Here is a 19,624-nt window from a genome sequence, read left to right as displayed (position 1 = left end):
AGCCAAAAAGGAAAGGAACACTCACATGCTGCAGATTCAGACTCTGTATGTCTCTGGACAGAGCAGATGAGCAGATTACCTCCCACTTAGGTTTCCCTACCAGGAAATCTTCTCCAGCAGCTACTGGACAGAAAGCACTGCTCTTTCTCTAACAGACTGAACCTGGACTGATATACAACATCTCCTTCCAACAGCAATAACCCTCTAACACAGCTCACCTCTGCCCTTTTTTAACCAGATTCAACTCTGAACTTTAACCCTGCAAGTTGTATATATTGTGGTCACACTCTACCTCATTGCATCTAAATTAAAAAAAACTGACTACACTCCACAGTTTAATAATCTAGTTATATAGTTTACTATGTTTAAAAAATGTTTTAACACTACAGTAGGTTGGTCTATTATAGCATATAATATAGACATGCATCTTTCCACTGTTGGTCCTGTTTATTTATGTTTATTTTATTATTTTCTACTTTCAACCAATCTGCAATGGCTTTTTAACATGCTGCTATGACAAAACAATGTCCCAATTTGCGATCAAAAAACCACATCTACCCTAATTAAATCTCCATTAACCCCAAAGAAAGTTCTTCTGTGGTGCACTTCTACTTCAGCTGTATTTTTACTTACAGTCTTTCACAGAGCAATTGTATCTGCATTGTGAGAATTAAAAGCATTGCTGGAAGGTAAAGGATCCCACTGTGTTGAAAGATGCCAGATATACACCTGGCAAACCTTGGGTTGTTCTTTTCCTAAATTCACTGTGAACAGTAGTTTAATTAGGCAGATACTGGTTTCACTTCTATTTAGGAGCTGTGTGTCTTTTGTGCCACCATGTCTGGAACAAATCATTTTTAAGTCTGTTATGTAACAATATAACATATGTTGTATGGGTCTATTTGCATTGTTTTCTTCTCTTTACACTTTTATGTTTGTGCCTTATGTTGAAAGGGATTAAAATGAGGCAGTGAATTCTGAAGTGATCAGTAAATTAATTTGGAGAACAAGGAGAAATAAAGCATGGGGGCAAACTGGTTTTGAAACAGCTCAATACATGGAAAAATCCAATATGTTGCAAACTGTTGGCCCTAGAGACAAATTTGGAAAGCATGGGTAGTTGGGTAAGTGCTCTGAGTTTCGTTTTATTCCCCGGCAGCATGTGACATATGACTGGTTATTAAAATGTTTGCCAGGTAATTGCCGCTGCCACCTTGGGCCAAACACAGTCATTTTGAAAATGCCAGAGCGCTGTGATCCATTACTCCCCAGAGTTGCATCAAAATCAGGTTTGTGGTGTTTTATCACATGTCAAGGACAGACACATACACACATTGACTTATTTACCCTGCACAAAATGATGTTTTAGTGAAGCCTGGCCGGTGTAGAAAATAATGGAAATGTTGCATTGCACTTCATATCATAGATATAACTTCATGTCAAAGTTATTTGAACAACAAGGGCAGGGTTATTTTCACTTTCACTATTAGCTGTTAACTTCTTAACATAATCTGTCCAATCACAGCATAGCAACCATAACTATAGGTTACTTGCATAACCCCAGTTCTCAGAGTAACATGAAGTGAGATGTATCACTATGGGATGCGCCTCATCCGCGGAGCAAACAGAAGCATCAATCTCATTACACCAATCCTGATTGGCAGGTGATCTTGACGTCAGCGTCAGGGAATCCACCCCCTATAAGTAGCTTGCGCTACGCCGCATGCGTCCATCAAAATAAGCACCTCTTCTCGCTTCACCATATCAAGGAGGGCCGTCTGGTGAGACATCTCACTTCATGTTACTCTGAGAACTGGGGTTACGCAAGTAACCTATAGTTTTCATTCATAACACTCCGTTCGATGTCTCACTATGGGATATTGTAGCTCCCGTATTGCCAGACGAGCTTATCTCGAAAATCATCAAACTAACCAGAACTTAACAGGTAGAGCTCTGACTCAACAGGGTGCCCAGCACTGCTCGGGCCACTGGGAGCAGAGACGTCTAGCCTGTAAAAGCGGACAAAATTGAGCGGCGAGGACCAGCTCGCCGCTGCACAAATGTCTTGGATGGAGACACCCTTGAACAAAGCCCAGGATGTAGCCAGACCACGAGTCGAATGAGCACGCAAACCCGAAGGTGCCTGCAGACCCTGACTCGTGTAAGCCAAAGCAATTGCCTCCACAATCCAGTGAGAGAGCCGTTGCTTAGTAACAGGCTTGCCCTTCTGAGGGTTAGCCCAGGACACAAATAGTTGGTCATTACGACGAAACTCTTTTGATCTATCCATATAAGTGCGTAAAGCACGGACTGGACATAGCAAATTTGGCTGCTGTTCCCCGAAGGGACACAGCGGCGAAGGAAATGCCTCAATGTCAATTGGGGTACCTGAACCAACCACCTTAGGATAAAGGCAGGGTTGGGCCTCAGCAACACTCTAGTTTTCCCTGGGGCGAACTAAGGATGTACAGATAGCGCATGAATGTTACTGACTCGCTTGGCGGATGTCAGGGCCAGTAACCGCACTGTCTTCAGTGACAAGTGCTTCATGTCAGCGTCTTCCAGGGGTTCAAATGGGGTATGAGCGAGCCCATCTAAAACCACTGTCCAGTCCATAAGGTCACCAGTGACCTGGAAACGCCTGTGTTTTCCAATTAAGTTCCTGTGGAAATGATAAAAATCACTCCGCCAGGGCAATTGAAAAAAGTGACGTGTGTCCTTCCTAAGACATCATTACTCAAACACCCTCCACTTTCAGTCATAAAGAGACCTAGTGGAGGAAGCTTTCGCACGTCTGGAATTAGTGGTTCATCACCTTCTGCGGGAGACCGGCCACTGTATTCAGATTGTACCGACCTCACGGGCCAGGTCCACAGGACGATTCCAGAGTTTGGGGTATCAGCGCCAGAGGTGGAAACTCGTACAGGAGGACGGAGGCCAATCGTGGCGCGAGCGCAGTCCACACGCCTAACGGGTGCGTTTCGAGTCGCGCATTGAAAACAAATCTGACAGTGAGCATTTTATTTTGATGCGAACAGATCACCTGGCGGCCTCAGGCCGTTAACGCACGCCCACAGCTGGCCTCACGCAATCATTGGATGTTAGAGTCTAAGTCTTGCATATAGTGTGGTACACCTCTGGACAGTAAGTCTGCCCCGAGGTTCAATACCCTGGTACGTGCGCCGCTCTCGGAGAGAGGAGACGGCCGGCAGCTCCAAGAAGATCAGTTTGCGTGCCAGCCATGTGTAACTGGAGAGAGTGCAAACCCCCTTGTTCGGTTTATATACACGATATGTGGTCGTATTGTCCGCCTCATGAGGACATGGTGTCGATCTGAGAAAAGGCAGAAAGCGCGGTTTTTAGGTTGAGAAACACCGCTAAAAGCTCCAGGTAATTTATGTGCGCCCGCTGGACGGTCTCTGCGCTCCAGAGACCCCTCACCGGGCCGACCTTCGTAAATACATCCCCAGCCTGTCAGACCATCGTCCGTGGTGACCACCTTCCGTTGAAAGGGACAGTCCCCATCTATACGCCGCCGTACTAGAAAAGGTCGGGTGGTAGCCAGTGGCACAGTTTCCATTACGCATGCTCGCCGCAAACCATCACTTCTCTGCAACGCCATGACGCGGCGGCGCGGGGTTTTAGTCTTAGAGGCGGTCTACCCCAGCGCTGAAAACTCCCCATGTGTAAGCGGTCCCAGTCGTATGCCAGAATTGGCTGACGCCATGACGCCCCAGTAACGCGCAGGCTATTTCTCGAAGAGGAACATGTTTGCGCGGCTGGAATGACGCGGACAAGCTCTGAAGCACTTTCACTCTTTACGCCGACAAGCGGGCCTGCAAGGGCCCCGAGTTGAAGGCGTAAACCCAGGGAAGAGTACCAGTCCTGTGCTGGGCACAAACATGCTCGTTGCTTCTCTGTGTTATCATGAAAGACCAGGTTGAGCAGGTGCTTTACGAGGACCATTTGTCTGCCGTAATAGCCGGTAATGCTCCTGCTCGGACTGTGCGAGGAGGCCAGCCAGTCGTCTAGTTAGGGTTGCCAGGCGAATACGCCCTAGTTGTCTCAACCGGAGGCTATCGCGGCTTCCGTACATTCGGTACAAAACAATCTTGGAGCGCTGAGAGAGCAGGCGACAGGCCGAAGGGAAGTAGGTACTCTGTATTCGTAAGCAGATCCGCCCTGAAATGGCGAGACCCTCAGATATTTTCCGTGTGTGGTAATATACTGGGAGGAATAATGGAAAGTACCGTGTCTTCTCAGGTCGACTGATGTAAACCCAGTCGTTTTGTCGCCACGGCACGAGACGCAGCAGCGATGCGTGAGTGAGCCATTCTGATTTGTATCTTTTTTAGATATTTGTTCAGAGCCCCTCCCCAAATCTAAGGTATTGGCCCGAATTCCGTTCCCTCCCGTTTGGGACGAGGAACTACTTGGAATAAAAGCTGCTCTGACTCCGCTCGGGCGGGTATTATAGATACTAGGGCTTCTTTTCTAGAAGCGAGAGGATCTCCCTCCTTTTCTAGAAAATGTGGGCTGACTGCCCCCTCGGGCTGTGAATAGCAGAACCGTCCCGAGAAAGCGAGGGGGGGGTGACAGTGGGTTGGAGACTGTAGCCGTGTTACTGTCTTGAAAACCGCAAGCGGACATTGTGAGCATCTTCGCAGCTATTATTCTCCGCTTAGAGTCAGCGGAGATTGTCCCAGCGTCTCCCTACCCCCTCAGAGTCTCCTAATTCTGTCGACAAATGGGGGTACCACGCCGTGTTCAGAGCACTAGAGGGCCCCAAACACACGAAAATAAGAGACTCTGAGGGTAGGCAGAGGCGTGCACATCTGCCCGCTGACTCCTAAGGGAAAATAGTGGAAGATGCTCACAATGTCGCGCTTTGGGTTTTCAAAGACAGTAAGCACGGGGCCCTACGCAGTCTCAAACCGCACTGCCAGCCCCCCCCCCCTCCGCTTTCTCCGGACGTTCTGTATTCACAGGCGGCCGAGGGAGTCAGCCCACATTTCTGAAGAGAGAATCCTCCTCGCTTCTAGAAAAGAAGGCTATATCTATAAATACCCGCGCGAGCGAGTCAGAGCAGCTTTTTATTCGCAAGTATTTCCTCGTTCCGCAACGGGGAGGGAAACGGAATTCGGCAATACTCAGATTTTGAGGCTCGAACAAATATCTAAAAGATACAAATTCAGAAAATGCTCAGCGCTCACGCTCTCTGGCTGCGTCTGCCGTGCGACAAAACGACCTGGTTTTAGCATCAGTTCGACCCTGAAACGACACGTATTTCCATACTCCCAGTATAATTACCCCACCACAGGAAATATCGTGAGGTTTCCGCATTTCAGGGATCCTGTTACGAATACAGAGTAGCTTCCCTTCGGGCTGTCTCTCAGTCCAAGAGTGTTTGTACGATGTACGGAAGGCCGCGATTACGCCCCGTTGAGAGCCAACAGGGTATTGCCTGGCCAACCTCCCTAGACCGACTGGCTGCTCCTCGCACAGTCGGAGCAGGAGGGCTATTAGCGCCAGACAAATGTCCTCGTAAAGCAGCCTGGCTCACCTGGGTTTTTCATGATAAACACCAGAGAAAGCATGGTTGTCGCCCAGCACAGACTGTACTCCCTTTCCCTGGGTTTACGGCGCTAAACTCGGGCCCTTTGGCGCCCGCCTTGTTCGGCGGAAAGAGTGAAAGTTTTCAGAGCTTGTCCCGCTCATTTTCCAGCTGCGCAAACCCATGTCTCTTCAGAACCCATGCCTGCCGGTTACTGCTCTGGCGTCAGCCAATTCGGTCAATGACGACTGGGACGCTTACAGCATGAGGGAGTTTCAGCGCCTGGAGCCGCGCTCTACACGACTAAGACCCCGCGCGTTCCATGGCGTGCAGAGAGTGATGGTTGCGGCCCGAGATGCGTAATGGAATGTGCACTGGCTTACACCCGCTTTTCTAGTAGCGGGGCCGTAATAGATGAGGGAGCTGTCCCTTTCACGGACAGGTGGTCCACCAGCGGACGCATGTCTGACAGCCTGGGGAGGTATTTACGAGGGTCGCCCGTGAGGGGTCTGCTGGAGGCAGAGACCTCCAGCGGCGCGCACATAAATTAGCTGGAGCTTTTAGCCGGTGTTCTCAACCCCTAAAAAGCGCTTTCTGGCCTTTTCTCCCAGAGGACACCATGTCCTGCATGAGGACGGCACAATACGACCACCGATATCTATATAGAACCGACGCAAGCTGCACTCTTCCTCCGCAGTTACACATGCTGGCACGCAAACTGATCTGTGGAGCTGCGGCCGGGTCTCCTCTCTCTGAGAGGCGGCCGCCACGTACCAGGGGTATTAGAACCTCGGGGCAGATACTGTCGCAGAGGGTGTAACTATAATGAGACTAGACTCTACATCCAATGATTGTGAGCCAGCTGTGGGGCTGCGTTTAAGGCGACGCCGCAGTGGATTTGGTTCATCCAACATAAAATGCTCACCTGTCAGTTTTGTTTCAATGCGGCGAGTCGAAACGCACGTTAGGCGTGGACGCCGCTCCGCGCACGATGCCCCCGGTCCCTGTAGCGAGTTTTCCCACGCCTGCGCTGATCCCCAAACCTCTGACGTCCTGTGGACCATGGCCCGTGAGTGGTACATTGAATACAGTGGGTTCGCGCAGAGGTGATGAACACTAAATTCAGAGTGCGAAGCTTCTCATAGGTGTCTTATGACTGAAGTGGAGGGTGTTTGAGGGAATGATGTCTTATGGAGGACCATCCTCCTTTTTCAAATGCCCTGGCGGAGTGATTTAATGCCAATTTCCACCAGGAACCTTAATTGAAAGCACAGGGTTTGCAGGTCACTGGGTGCCCTTATGGCGAAGCTTGAGCAGTCGGTTTTTAAGATTGGGGGCTCCCCGCTCATACCCCCATTTGAACCCCTGGAAGACGCTGACATGAAGCACTTGTCACTGAAGACAGTGCGGTTACTGGCCCTGACATCCGCCAAGCGAGTCAGTAACATTCATGCGCTATCTGTACATCCTTAGTTCGCCCCAGGGAAAACTAGAGTGTTGCTGAGGCCCAACCCTGCCTTTATCCTAAGGTGGTTGGTTCAGGTACCCCAATTGACATTGAGGCATTTCCTTCGCCGCTGTGTCCCTTCGGGGAACAGCAGCCAAATTTGCTATGTCCAGTCCGTGCTTTACGCACTTATATGGATAGATCAAAAGAGTTTCGTCGTAATGACCAACTATTTGTGTCCTGGGCTAACCCTCAGAAGGGCAAGCCTGTTACTAAGCAACGGCTCTCTCACTGGATTGTGGAGGCAATTGCTTTGGCTTACACGAGTCAGGGTCTGCAGGCACCTTCGGGTTTGCGTGCTCATTCGACTCGTGGTCTGGCTACATCCTGGGCTTTGTTCAAGGGTGTCTCCATCCAAGACATTTGTGCAGCGGCGAGCTGGTCCTCGCCGCTCAATTTTGTCCGCTTTTACAGGCTAGACGTCTCTGCTCCCAGTGGCCCGAGCAGTGCTGGGCACCCTGTTGAGTCAGAGCTCTACCTGTTAAGTTCTGGTTAGTTTGATGATTTTCGAGATAAGCTCGTCTGGCAATACGGGAGCTACAATATCCCATAGTGAGACATCGAACGGAGTGTTATGAATGAAAACTATAGGTTACTTGCGTAACCCCAGTTCTCAGAGTAACATGAAGTGAGATGTCTCACCAGACGGCCCTCCTTGATATGGTGAAGCGAGAAGAGGTGCTTATTTTGATGGACGCATGCGGCGTAGCGCAAGCTACTTATAGGGGGTGGATTCCCTGACGCTGACGTCAAGATCACCTGCCAATCAGGATTGGTGTAATGAGATTGATGCTTCTGTTTGCTCCGCGGATGAGGCGCATCCCATAGTGATACATCTCACTTCATGTTACTCTGAGAACTGGGGTTATGCAAGTAACCTATAGTTNTGTACTGTCAGATTTGCATAAACGGGATTTGATTGGCTGACGCTTCCAGCTCAGCTTCAAAAGTTGAACATTGCTCAACTTTTGAATCCTGAAAATCCTGTAAATCCTGTAAATCTTCGCTTCGCTTCCCCACAATGCAGTTCGGCGAAAAGCGAGGCAAAGTGACGTCCCTCCCATTCAAAGTCAATGGGCAGAGAAGCGTTGGAAGCGTTGGAAGATTTTTTTAAAGCTGCTGTGTGGACGTACCGTTACTGTGTATTGCTCACTGATTGGACGATGCAGCGCATGCACTGATCTGGCTGCTGTCAGACAATCAGCTGTGCGGCGTCATCACAAACGTCGCTTCACGTGATGCTCCGGAGGACACAACGTCCCATTGCTCTTAAAACTCATTTCCCTGCTTCTCGTGGTTTCCTTGCGTCTCTCCATGCTTCCCTGGTTGGAGGGACTAGTCGCAGAGAAACGACGCGAGTGAGGGACGCAAGGAATCCATTTAACCGAAGTGAGATGCACCTCCTGCCTCCCACGCTGTATCCAGTTCTTATTATAAATCCATGGTTATACCACAAGGTGAGTTCTTTTTTATTTCCTGCTTCTTCACACCAAGCCCCCAGGAAGTGCGACCGACTCTGTTCCCAACATTCATTGTGTCCAAACTGCGGTACTGCAACTTCCGTATCAGTCCGTGAAATGGGGAAAGAGACGTCTGTAAATCAGCGGATATTTTTTTTTAAACTAAATAAACTACCCAGTATGAACTATTTTATAGCCCTTATTATAATCATTAAGTCCTTAAAGTTGTAAAATGCAATAAAAGCCAAATCTAGATTTATTTTCTCTCTCCATTCATTCTATTAAGCCGAGAGTGGGAGCTCGGGGGGCGGGGCTTAAGGGACAACTCAAATGAGCATGCTCTAGCCAGGCATGGTAATCCGTGACGTTTCACTCTCTCCAAAGTTGGGCCATTTTGCCTTCATGCGCCACTGAGCAGCTCATAGGAAAGAAAGAGACCCCGCCTCCCACGCTGTATCGTTCTTATTATACATCCATGCTTCACACACATGCTCTCTCCAGTACAGGTTAGCTCTGAGTGTTAGCAATGCTAATGTACACTGACCATATTACGTCCAAAACAGTCGGGCATTGTTTCTGATAGGTACGGAGGAAAAGAGAGAGGGTTTTATTTTCTGACGCTGCGTGAGTTCCCTGACACACCGGGGACACATATTTATGTATAAAAGATATAGAAAAGTGCATTTTGCATGATAGGTCCCCTTTAAGGGTTAATACAAGGCAAACAACGTCCATTATTTCTGCATGAAATGTTTTGACTCACGGGAGGGATCACACACTGGCTTCACATTGGGCTGTTATATGACTACACACTTTCACACACACTTTATCACAGCCTGTTCCATTTAAACTCACTCACAATCCAACATTTGCATCATGCTGTGCTTTTGTATGAAACAAACACCAATTACCACCCGGTGTTGCTAGCAATTGTCACGTTTCCTCTCTGAACTGCGTAGTGGTGCTGCAGTAGGTCTAACATCTTATGAACACACACACACACACACACACACACACACACACACACACACACACACACACACACACACACACACACACACACACACACACACACACACACACACACACACACACAGCGGTAGGGAAAATCTTTCATATTTGTGAACAGCTATATTTCTATGCAATTAGTCCACACATTAGGTAAGCGAAATGGTATTTTAATATATCTAAATGAATGTTGTGGTCTGGCTTTTTATTTTGGTCAACACACAGGGTGATCACACATCTGATTAGAGCTGAATACAATGAGGCAAGTAACATTAAACTTGAGTGGGTGGATATGGCTGTTTGGAACAAGATGGCTATACCCTGGATGATCTCAAATGAATCTATGTTCTGAATTAAAATAAGTTACTCAGAGGAAATTAAACTGGGCCAGTGGACAATATAAACAAATTATTTATGCCGAGATCTAATTTTCTATTACAATAAGGATGTACTGAATAACATAAGGGGGAAATGTATGTATTAGTGAGTTATCAGTAGGGATGGGTATCGTTAGGATTTTATCAATACCGGTACTGCTTATCGGTATCGGTATTTTTCTATACTCTTATCGATACTTTTCAATTATTTGGTGCTCAAAATTATAGACATGAATACAAGATGTGAAGATTAAACAGTAATTGTATTGTAATTTTCTTGCAGAAATAACTGTATAACTTATACATTAGCTTCTCAGAAGCAGACACAAATAAATAAAATAACTTAAAGGGGCCTGGCTCGCCCTATCATGCTTTTAGGGGTTTTCCCTCAGACAGAGGATGAAAAAAGGCATTTAAAAAAAAATGTTGTAACATTTGTAAATCATTTACATCTTCATCCAGACATTTCAAACTGACAACCTAGCTAATCCGTGTATCTACCGTCCAATTGTTTTTCTTTATTAAACACGTAAACAGAAGAGCGTCTGAGAGGCCTTTTTGCTTTTTGCTTTTTACCTTACTAAATGGTCTAATGGTCATTGGAGCGAGAGGCGGGGCGAAACTCACGGAAGTGATTTCAAAACAAAAGCACTCGTTTGCTAAAATCACACTTGAACCACTACAGTATCTGGAACGGTGATTATTATAAACAAGGGGAATTTAGCGATCACAACGAAAACGGCTAAGACACATATTGAGCCCATACAATGGATGTTATTAAGGGCTGTAAATATAATAAGCCTCTGTCTAAAATGGACAACATTGTTAGGAGATTTAAACTATACAGCGGTTCTGCACTGCGGTCACTCAGCCGCCTCTCGAGTTTGTTTTTTCAAATCANATATGACGTCATATCGGACGCAAATCTGGATCAGCTCCGTTGTTCCCCCGTTTTTAGAGATTTGGGTACGGAGGAAAAGAGAGAGGGTTTTATTTTCTGACGCTGCGTGAGTTCCCTTACACACCGGGGACACATGTTTATATATAAAAGACATCAAAAAGTGCATTTTGAGTGATAGGTCCCCTTTAAAGAAAAACAGTCTGAAATGCAAACTAAAATAAATAAAATACTTGGTTTTAAAGAAGAACATTCTAAAATGCAAACACGAATAATTGAACATATTCTTGTATTTAATAAATAAATAAGAAAAAAAGAATTGTGGTTTTAAAGAAAAATATTGTTAACACAAATAAAAAAATAAAACAAAGTCATTTAAAAGGGATTCTCATGGGCTGATCATAAAACATTTCTCTACTTCTAAATAATTAAACTTGAATAAAATGTTCAAATTATTTTAAATAATTGATATTCAGCTTTCTTGCATCCTGTGTGCTTCTGCTGCTCGTCAGTATACGATATATCGTCTGTCTCTCATCTCTGTCTCTCAGAAATGAGCATTTGGAGTGCAGACTGTGTGAGTCATCCAAACTGATCACATCACATGGCCACACAACCTGCTACAGGAGCTGCATCCATCATTATTAGAAAAAAGTGTTCTGTACTCTCATCAATGTCCTTTTTCCAGAAAAGTAAGTTTGCTTGTACCGAAAGCTCTCCTGCCATGTCTTTTCTCATTGGCTGTCCAGAGGCGAAATGCAATGGCAATAATTGTTTGGGGATTTCCTGTGACAGCCGTAGTGTCCACCTTCAGTTGCACTTGTAAACTCAATCTGAGCACCGTTGATGAATCAGAAACGAGCACTGATTGCCATTAGCAGCTCTGCCAACCCACGCCAGGTGTTGGTGTGGACAAAGCCTGTCAGGCAGTAACTGAGCAGAGTGGGAGTCAATTAGGAATTCAATTGTATCAATTTCACTATATAAGATGTGGTGAGATAGGAGGTGTTCTTGTATGAGGCCCGGATTGACAAGCTAATATAGTTGTTTAACCTTTAGATGACAAAAAAGCTACATTTCTATACACCCAGTGACACAGCGATATCTATCATCACACCTATATTCACATTCCCCAGCACACATACCCAAACAAACAACACCTCAGCGTTCGGCACACTTTAATATACTGAACAGGTATTTGAAGGAGACGGGTATTAAAAAGGGAGTTTATCGTAAAGACGATCCAGGAAAACAAACAGCAGTGTGTAACAGAGGAATGCATAAAAGAGAAAACAACTTCTCTTCTTCCCGGAGAAGGTGTTGACTACACACACACACTTACAAACACACACACACACACTCTCTTTTTAGACACTCGCTTACAGGCTGATTCTCCCCAGACGCTACGCTGAAGAGAACAGCCCAAGGCTCCACGGCATGACTGTTGAGATCAGTGGTGATGCAACATAAAGAAACGCACATACACACACACTTACACACACAAACAACTGAAAATACACAGAACATGCTGCTGTGACTAATGCTACTATCAAATACTATTTCAACAGTAATCACTCGTATAGTGAAAACAATTAACAGTTAACAAGTCAACAAGTTCACAATTATCCAGAAACACAAACACATTTAACACAAAAGGTGTATCTTCTCCACCAGCTTTAACTTACACACTCCCACACCGACACAGATCAATACTGAGGATGGATGCATTTCCAGCTTTTCAACATCTGGCTAGAATTAGTCTCCAACCCTCTAAAATATGTTTTTCTTTGAAGCTTCCTTGAGCTGGCATAGCACATTTCTCCAAAATCCATTAGCTGACCATAAGGTCATTGTTGAACATCTAAAACCCTGACTGTGCTGCTGTTATAGCCTGAATTATTCTGGTTTCAGGCTTTCCACAAGATTTTGACGCCAGGCTTCAGGGATTTGCTCTCATTAATCCACATAGAGAGGTCAGGCACTAATGTCGGGTAAAAAGGCCAAAGTCATTGTTCCAATTCATCCCAGAGGTGTTGGAGACGAGGTCACGGACTTTGTGCTGTCAAGTTTTTTCAATCTGTACAAAAACATTTCTTTGTGGACCCGACTTTATGCAAAGGGTCATTATCAGGATGAAAGCAACTGCTGCCCCAAAGGAAGAAAGACAGCGAAAAGAGGAAAGGGAAAACAGAGGTGAAGCAGCACATATAAGAGAGAATAATACAAATCTGCAGCAAAGAAAGAGAGAGTGACCGACAGCAGAGAAGCAAACGATCTGTGGTTCCATCCGCGATAACCTGCTGTCATAAAAATGACATTCATATACTAAGAATTTGTTACCCGAATTACATTGTGGTGAGAAATGTAATTGCTGTCTGGATTATGTTCACAGGCTTCATTTTTATGTGACATAAAGTGGATAGCTGCTTTTCTTCCCTCTCCCAATAATTCCCCCTTTGTTCCTCTCCCCCCCAGGCCAGCAGAATGGGGGGCCCTCCTGGAGGCTGCTGGGGGGCTCCATCAGGCTGGCTGGGTCTGATGCTCCACTTTGGGGGGAAGGAGGTGGAGCAGCTGGAGCGAGGGGCAGGTGACTCTCTCTATAAACTGAGCCAGGGGGTAAGAGGGCCAAACTGTTGGAAAAGGTCCCACCTGAATCTAAACAGCGGGCCAATTTCATTTTTTGATGTTATATAACTCTGGTTATTTCTGACGACATGTAAGACAGGTAAGACACCATAATGTGAAAATCAGCACAGCTAAGTTCTCCTCTGACTCAAAAGTTCACATTAACTAATGACAAGCTTTGAATGAAAATACTTATTTTGGTTACCATTAATTAATGAATTCCTGCACTGCTACTTAAGTCAAGTGTTGGCTCTTCAGATAAAATAAAAACTATTAGACATGTAAGGGAAACCACTTAAAAGATGTAAAGATGTGAACAATTAATGTATATTTCCACTTTATTTTCTCTTCCCTTGACTCTTTTCTTTTCTCCCTCTATTGCCAATGCACTTCAGTGACTATGGCAGTGCTGGTCTCTTTATAGCGTTGTAAAAACATGACTCTATAAATGTTCAGGCAAGTTATCTTATGGACGTCATGTTTGAAAAAGACCCAGAGTCACTGTTAAGTTCACTCTTAACACTTGCCAGGAGCTGGTAGATTTCTGTAACACTTCCTCTGCCAGAATAAACCTCCAACATGAACACATACTACATAAGGTTGTAATAGATCTGTAGACATTTGAATGACCTAAACATACTACACATACACACAGTTGTTTATACTGCGTAAATATAGCCACGCTCTTAAAATAGTAATGTAATAAATGCAATTATGATTTGTATAATTGAATAATAAATAAATACTGTGGATATACAATTTGAGATATATTTTAATACCTGTCCTTGAATATTTTCTTTTTGTTGCAGAGCAGGGTAAACAAATCTCCTCGGAAATCCCCCTGATATAATTGCATTCTGCGTACACAACACAATCTACGTTTTCAGCTTTAATCTAACTCGGTACAGCATGAACATCCAGGAAAACTGCTTTACCTGCACGATCAACAGCATGTAAGGACTTAAATGCAAAGCTGGGACATTTAAAACGTATCGGTTTCAATTTGTTCCACTGTTTTTACCGGCTGTGATAAGCAACATCATTCTATCACAAATGAATGATGGAAATGAGTCCACAATTACTCATCTCGTAGTCTAGACACACACTTTGATTATCCAGATTGGGTGCTGCTGCAGCAATAATCAGCTATTTGCCTGAAAGTTTTAAAATCCATCACTGAAGCATGTAATGCGCTCTTTCTGACAACCCTCTCCTTTTTTTGGTTTAAATTGTATTAAACTCACCAATATCCTCATGCCGTGTGCTGCCACCATAGTTAGAAGAGACGTTATCCTATAGAGAAAAGTCATCTCATCATTGTATGTGTTAGAAATGGTGTGAACGGCACAGAGCTGGCCAGGATTGTCGTATTCTACACGTGTGAAGAGGATTTCTCAGTGTCGTACCTGTCAATGGCGCACTGTTATCATCACACACACACACACACACACACACACACACACACACACACACACACACACACACACACACACACACACACACACACACACACACACACACACACACACACAGTTCCTATCCAGGGTGCTCTCTCACCCCTGTGGCGCAGTAATTAGGGCTTGTGGATTTCTGTTATGGACAGAAGGAGTGTGTTAGTGTGTGTGCCTGTGTGCCCTGCCCTATGGGACGTACACACAAACACACAAGTCCCTCCATCACCGAGATTCCCATCTGCTTAAGTGTATGTGTGTCTGTCTGTGTGTGTATGTCTCCTGTATCCATGAGGTACAGGGAGGTGACTTGTCCTACATGGGACCTACTGCTCCATTCAACAAGGTCTCTATCTCACACACACACACACACACACACACACACACACACACACACACACACACACACACACACACACACACACACACACACAAACGCACTTACACAGGGGCTGACCATGTGTGTTTGATAGATTGACATGTTGGTCTCTGTGGACCTTTTATAAGGGTGAACCTGAGAATCAGTAGTGATAGCTAAATGGATACTTTTTGGGTAAATTATGATACAAATAAAATGACAAGAAGCCACACAAGATAACAACATAATCAGTGTTGGGCAAGTTACTTCCAAAATGTAATATATTACATATTACTTATTACTCTCTTTTGAAAGTAATAAGTTACATTACAATATTACTGTCTCTGAAATGTAATGGGTTACACTACTTTAGTTACTTTTTATTTACTTTCACCAAAATAACCGCAAAAGAATAGCTAGCTTTTTTAAATGCTAAAATGTAGTTTATTGTACATCCAGTGAAGGGCAATGTGGTATAGCATAACAACTGTGTAGGCCCTTAAGGCTACTAACAACTTGAATTACACGGCTTAGTTGAATACTCGATTCTGATTGTAAATTCTTAACATGTGACACGTTGTTAATACAGCAGTACAGACCGCTGTCAAGGACTACAATGAAGGTTAACATATTGTAAATCAAGGCAAATATTATTTAAACCATGCTCATGGTTTGAAATGGCAAACATTGAAAGGCAAAAGTATTATTAAAACCATGAAGCCTACTCAAGCCCGCCTTAACCTGCCATCAGGCCCTGGGGCTGATAGTTTTTGTAGGCCCCTTATTTAAACAACAAATCAAAGTCATTTATAGCATCGGCAGGCTCTGTGATCGCACTTCTCCACTCTGCTCTACGAGCGCCTGGTCCTCTCCTCCATATGAGTGACGTATCGGGCCTCCCTCATGTATTTGTCCGGTTGCCGTTGGCTCCCCTCCACGTAGCAAGTCCTCGTCGTCCTCTCAATCTCCTCCAACAGATAATGTCCCTCCTGTCTGTTTTTCCTTTCCCGCTACTCCATCGCTATCAGAACCAGACGGCCTACTTGTCTCCGAGGCCCCGCGGCCGGCACCGCTACCGCTCGGTACAGAACTCATCTGTCCTTCCTCTTCATCCTGGCCTACAGGTTTAAAATAACCTGTAAGCTTCGGCATTTTTTGTAATAGCTGCTTGTCTCGAAACTCCTTTTCCCTCAACAATTTCCTTTTCCGAGCGCCACTCTCAAAACTTTTTCTTCACTCAATCACTCGCAATTTGAGTAAGTCACATGTGAAACATATTCTCATTCTGATTGGCTGTTAAGTGGTGCCCACTGACTGTTACGGGGTCTTCATTTTTGAGAAAAATCTCTGTAATCCATCGATCTGATTGATTAGCAGAGCAAATGATCAAAATAGTATGGAGGGAAGATATTTCCGTTTGGATTACGGTCCTGGGGAGCCCGCGTGTTGTGTATGTATACGTGGGTGTTTGTGTTTATTTGCGTTTGTGTGTATTGTGTGTTTCCCGGGGAAAACACTCACGAGAAACACCGGCTGTTGTTATGCCTGCTGTGACGTCAAGTTACTCCGTTCTCGGCTTTAAATTATGCCTTTACAATTTTCAAAGTTGTATTTATCAATCTGAATTGGCCGAAACAGGTTAATATTGAAAGCCAAAGACTTGTGTTTTTTAAATTCAGATGAAAAAAACTGTAACGACGTCTGTGTTTCTATGATTCTATACCTTACTTTTAATTTCAGCGGAGGAGGGAAGCGGCGCTGTGGACAATTTCTGAAAGCAGACTTTGTTTATTAAATCTTTAAAAAACGCCTGAAAAAAAAAGAATAATTTGATTTCTTTTTTTCTTTTTAATGGCTCATGATAGGGCCCCGATTCTCCGTAGCCCTGGCTTCAGCCCAGGTCAGTCCCGGTGATTAAGGCGCCCTGCTACAGTGGCTGGATCAAGGTCTAGCTCCTAGCTAGCACGTTAGTCAGCATTACAGCCATGTCATTTTTATTGGCCTTAATATTGAAGTAAATTAGTACCCAAAAATGTTAACGGTAGAGTAGTAGTCATATTCGTGAACCCTTTGAAGATACTTCCCGTGTGATCATTCTATAATACACAATTAAGCCCGGGATAAATGCTAACTCACGGCTAGCATCGGCGTCGCCGATCTTTTACTTCATGCATCTGCACAATGGTTGACATTAAACATTAAAAGCCAGGCGTTCATAGAGAATCATATAAGGAAGGCGGAGCTTTGCATGACTTCTTCTGGCGTGTTTCTCTGTGGTTGATTAGTGAACGGGTAGTATCGTTTTGTGCAAGCAGTTGAGCCATCTTGGTGAGTGTGTTGTTCTGCGAGGACCGGATGTAGGTCATTGAGCGTTTTCCACACATAATGTGTACTTCACGTTTACGACAATTTTTTTTTGATTGCAAATTATCTTTTAAATGACACAGCATATGTGTAATCGTGGCGACATTCAACGGATCGAAGATTCTTTCTCTCTCATGACTGCAATACAGAATTTTCGAAGACTAAGGTCCCATGGGCTCCCCGGGAAGGGAGGACTTCGCCACCTATATTGTGTGTGGGGGTGTTTGTCCGAAGCAACACGTGTACTGGAAAGGGCGCCCATCCAGCGAAGTGGTTCATATGTATCTAAAGGCTCCGGACCACCCAGCATTATCGGCGTCGGTGGGCATCAGGCCGACATGAGGTCGACACGCCCTATCGATTTGTGTTGTTCCCGACCGGTGGGGTCTCTTCAGCCGGGCCGGAGCCTTTCTGTCGAACCCGCCGTCACGCCAAGGCAGTCGCAAAAGAATCACGTCTGATTGGCGTGTTCACTTACGCGATCGTGCGCATTGGAAGCGAAACGGAGTGGGGACCCAAACAAACTATAAGAGGCAATCTGAGATTTCATTGAAACTCCCGCTCTCGACACAGGTTGGAACGCACCGCTATTGTTGTTGTTTATCTCACGCGAGTTTGTTCTCTCCTCTCTTGCGGTTCTATAATCCACCATCTTTCTCAGATATAGATAGGGGTCATAATTCGAGCTGACGGGAATACCCTTCTACCACCGTGTACTTGAGGAGTATTCTCGTTTCTCGAGCAGGGTCTGTTGCTCATAGCCTTATCTTTGCATGCGTCGTCATTTCACGGCTCTCGCGCTGGAAGTGGTCTGTCCGGTGGTTTCTCCCGTTCCTCCTTTGTGAGCAATGACACACCAAAGCTAGTGCAGCCTCGCTATTCTCAGTGGACTCAATCTCGGCTACCGATGTCAGATCTTACTGTCTTAGCGAGAATGCTAGATGTCACTTTGTGCGGTTTCTCCTGTCACTGGTAAAATCACTTAAAAGGTATCAATGAGCCGATCTGTATGATAGTAGCGCAGAACAATTGCTTGTTTGGATGATTTTGATGTGTGCTATGCAGACTTATAGTATTGATAATAAGCAAGTTTTCCGTCGAATATGAGAAAGTGTGGTGTGAGGTCACGACAGCTCGAACCTGACGCCTTGTTTGAACATTACTTGTTCCCAGATCAAAGACTCTCGTGTTCTTGATAATGAATATTGGCTTGCTCATGCAGGGATCGTGTCTGTTGTGAATCTTGCTTGACTGCTGGTAAATTAATCTTTACAAGACTTAGACCACTCTGGCCTTCACTCGCATCGCAGATTTCATTGCGATAATATTGATCCTGCTCTCTGGCATAAGATTTCACTCTAGGGTATACGTCTTACACTCCTCAGATAGAGCAGTGATGCCAGGTCTTGTTTACTGTAACATCTGCTTGGGAAACTGCACCGCTCTAGAGACTCGATCGTGAAACCTGCAAGTAGTCTAATACTGGATGTTCTTCTACGTTCGTGTACCAGCTGTCTTCAATTGTATCTCTCAGAAGATATCTCGCATCACTGTATCTCCTTCCTTCCTCATAGGTCCTTTCACTTGGTTTCTCATCAGCCAGCCCACTCAACGCTGCCACGCTTACTTGCTTCACCTACGCAAGTGCTGAGTTGCCCTGTTTGTAAATAAGCTCTCTTAGCAATAGTAGTCGGAACGTAGGGACGCTCCAACAAAACTCACCTGTCTTGGCGAAGATTATGCAGATCTTCTGTGCTCTTGCCACTAACAACGTTGATTTTGTGGTGAAACCACGCCTCCTGACTATCTGAAATACGAGACAATGGAACCCTCGCCCATGTGCAGGGTCGTCGGGCACTCGCGCTGACAGGACCCACGTTCTGCTAGAGTCGGCCTTTAATTGCCCGTTTTACTACTCGTCAACTGGATCCACATGTGATTGAGCAAAAATAGAGACCGTGTATATAAATGCATATGCTGTGCTGTTTGTTCTGTATGTATTGCTATTTTAATATAGTTCAT

At 45.1% G+C, this 19,624-nt stretch overlaps 1 long non-coding RNA gene across 1 annotated transcript; it reads right to left on the bottom strand.

Moving 5' to 3' along the window:
• Positions 1-10: 10 nt before the first annotated feature.
• On the bottom strand, positions 11-17,292 carry LOC104958772 (uncharacterized). The gene is made up of 3 exons (XR_799794.1): positions 17,170-17,292; positions 15,766-15,767; positions 11-20 (listed from the first exon to the last, which is right to left on the bottom strand). It is a non-coding gene; the product is annotated as an uncharacterized lncRNA (long non-coding RNA).
• Positions 17,293-19,624: the final 2,332 nt, after the last annotated feature.

Source organism: Notothenia coriiceps, unplaced genomic scaffold (genome assembly GCF_000735185.1).
Source record: "Notothenia coriiceps isolate Sejong01 unplaced genomic scaffold, NC01 NC01_scaffold00029315, whole genome shotgun sequence".
NCBI classification, from domain to species: domain Eukaryota; kingdom Metazoa; phylum Chordata; class Actinopteri; order Perciformes; family Nototheniidae; genus Notothenia; species Notothenia coriiceps.
This window is presented reverse-complemented; position numbering and strand designations above follow the sequence as displayed.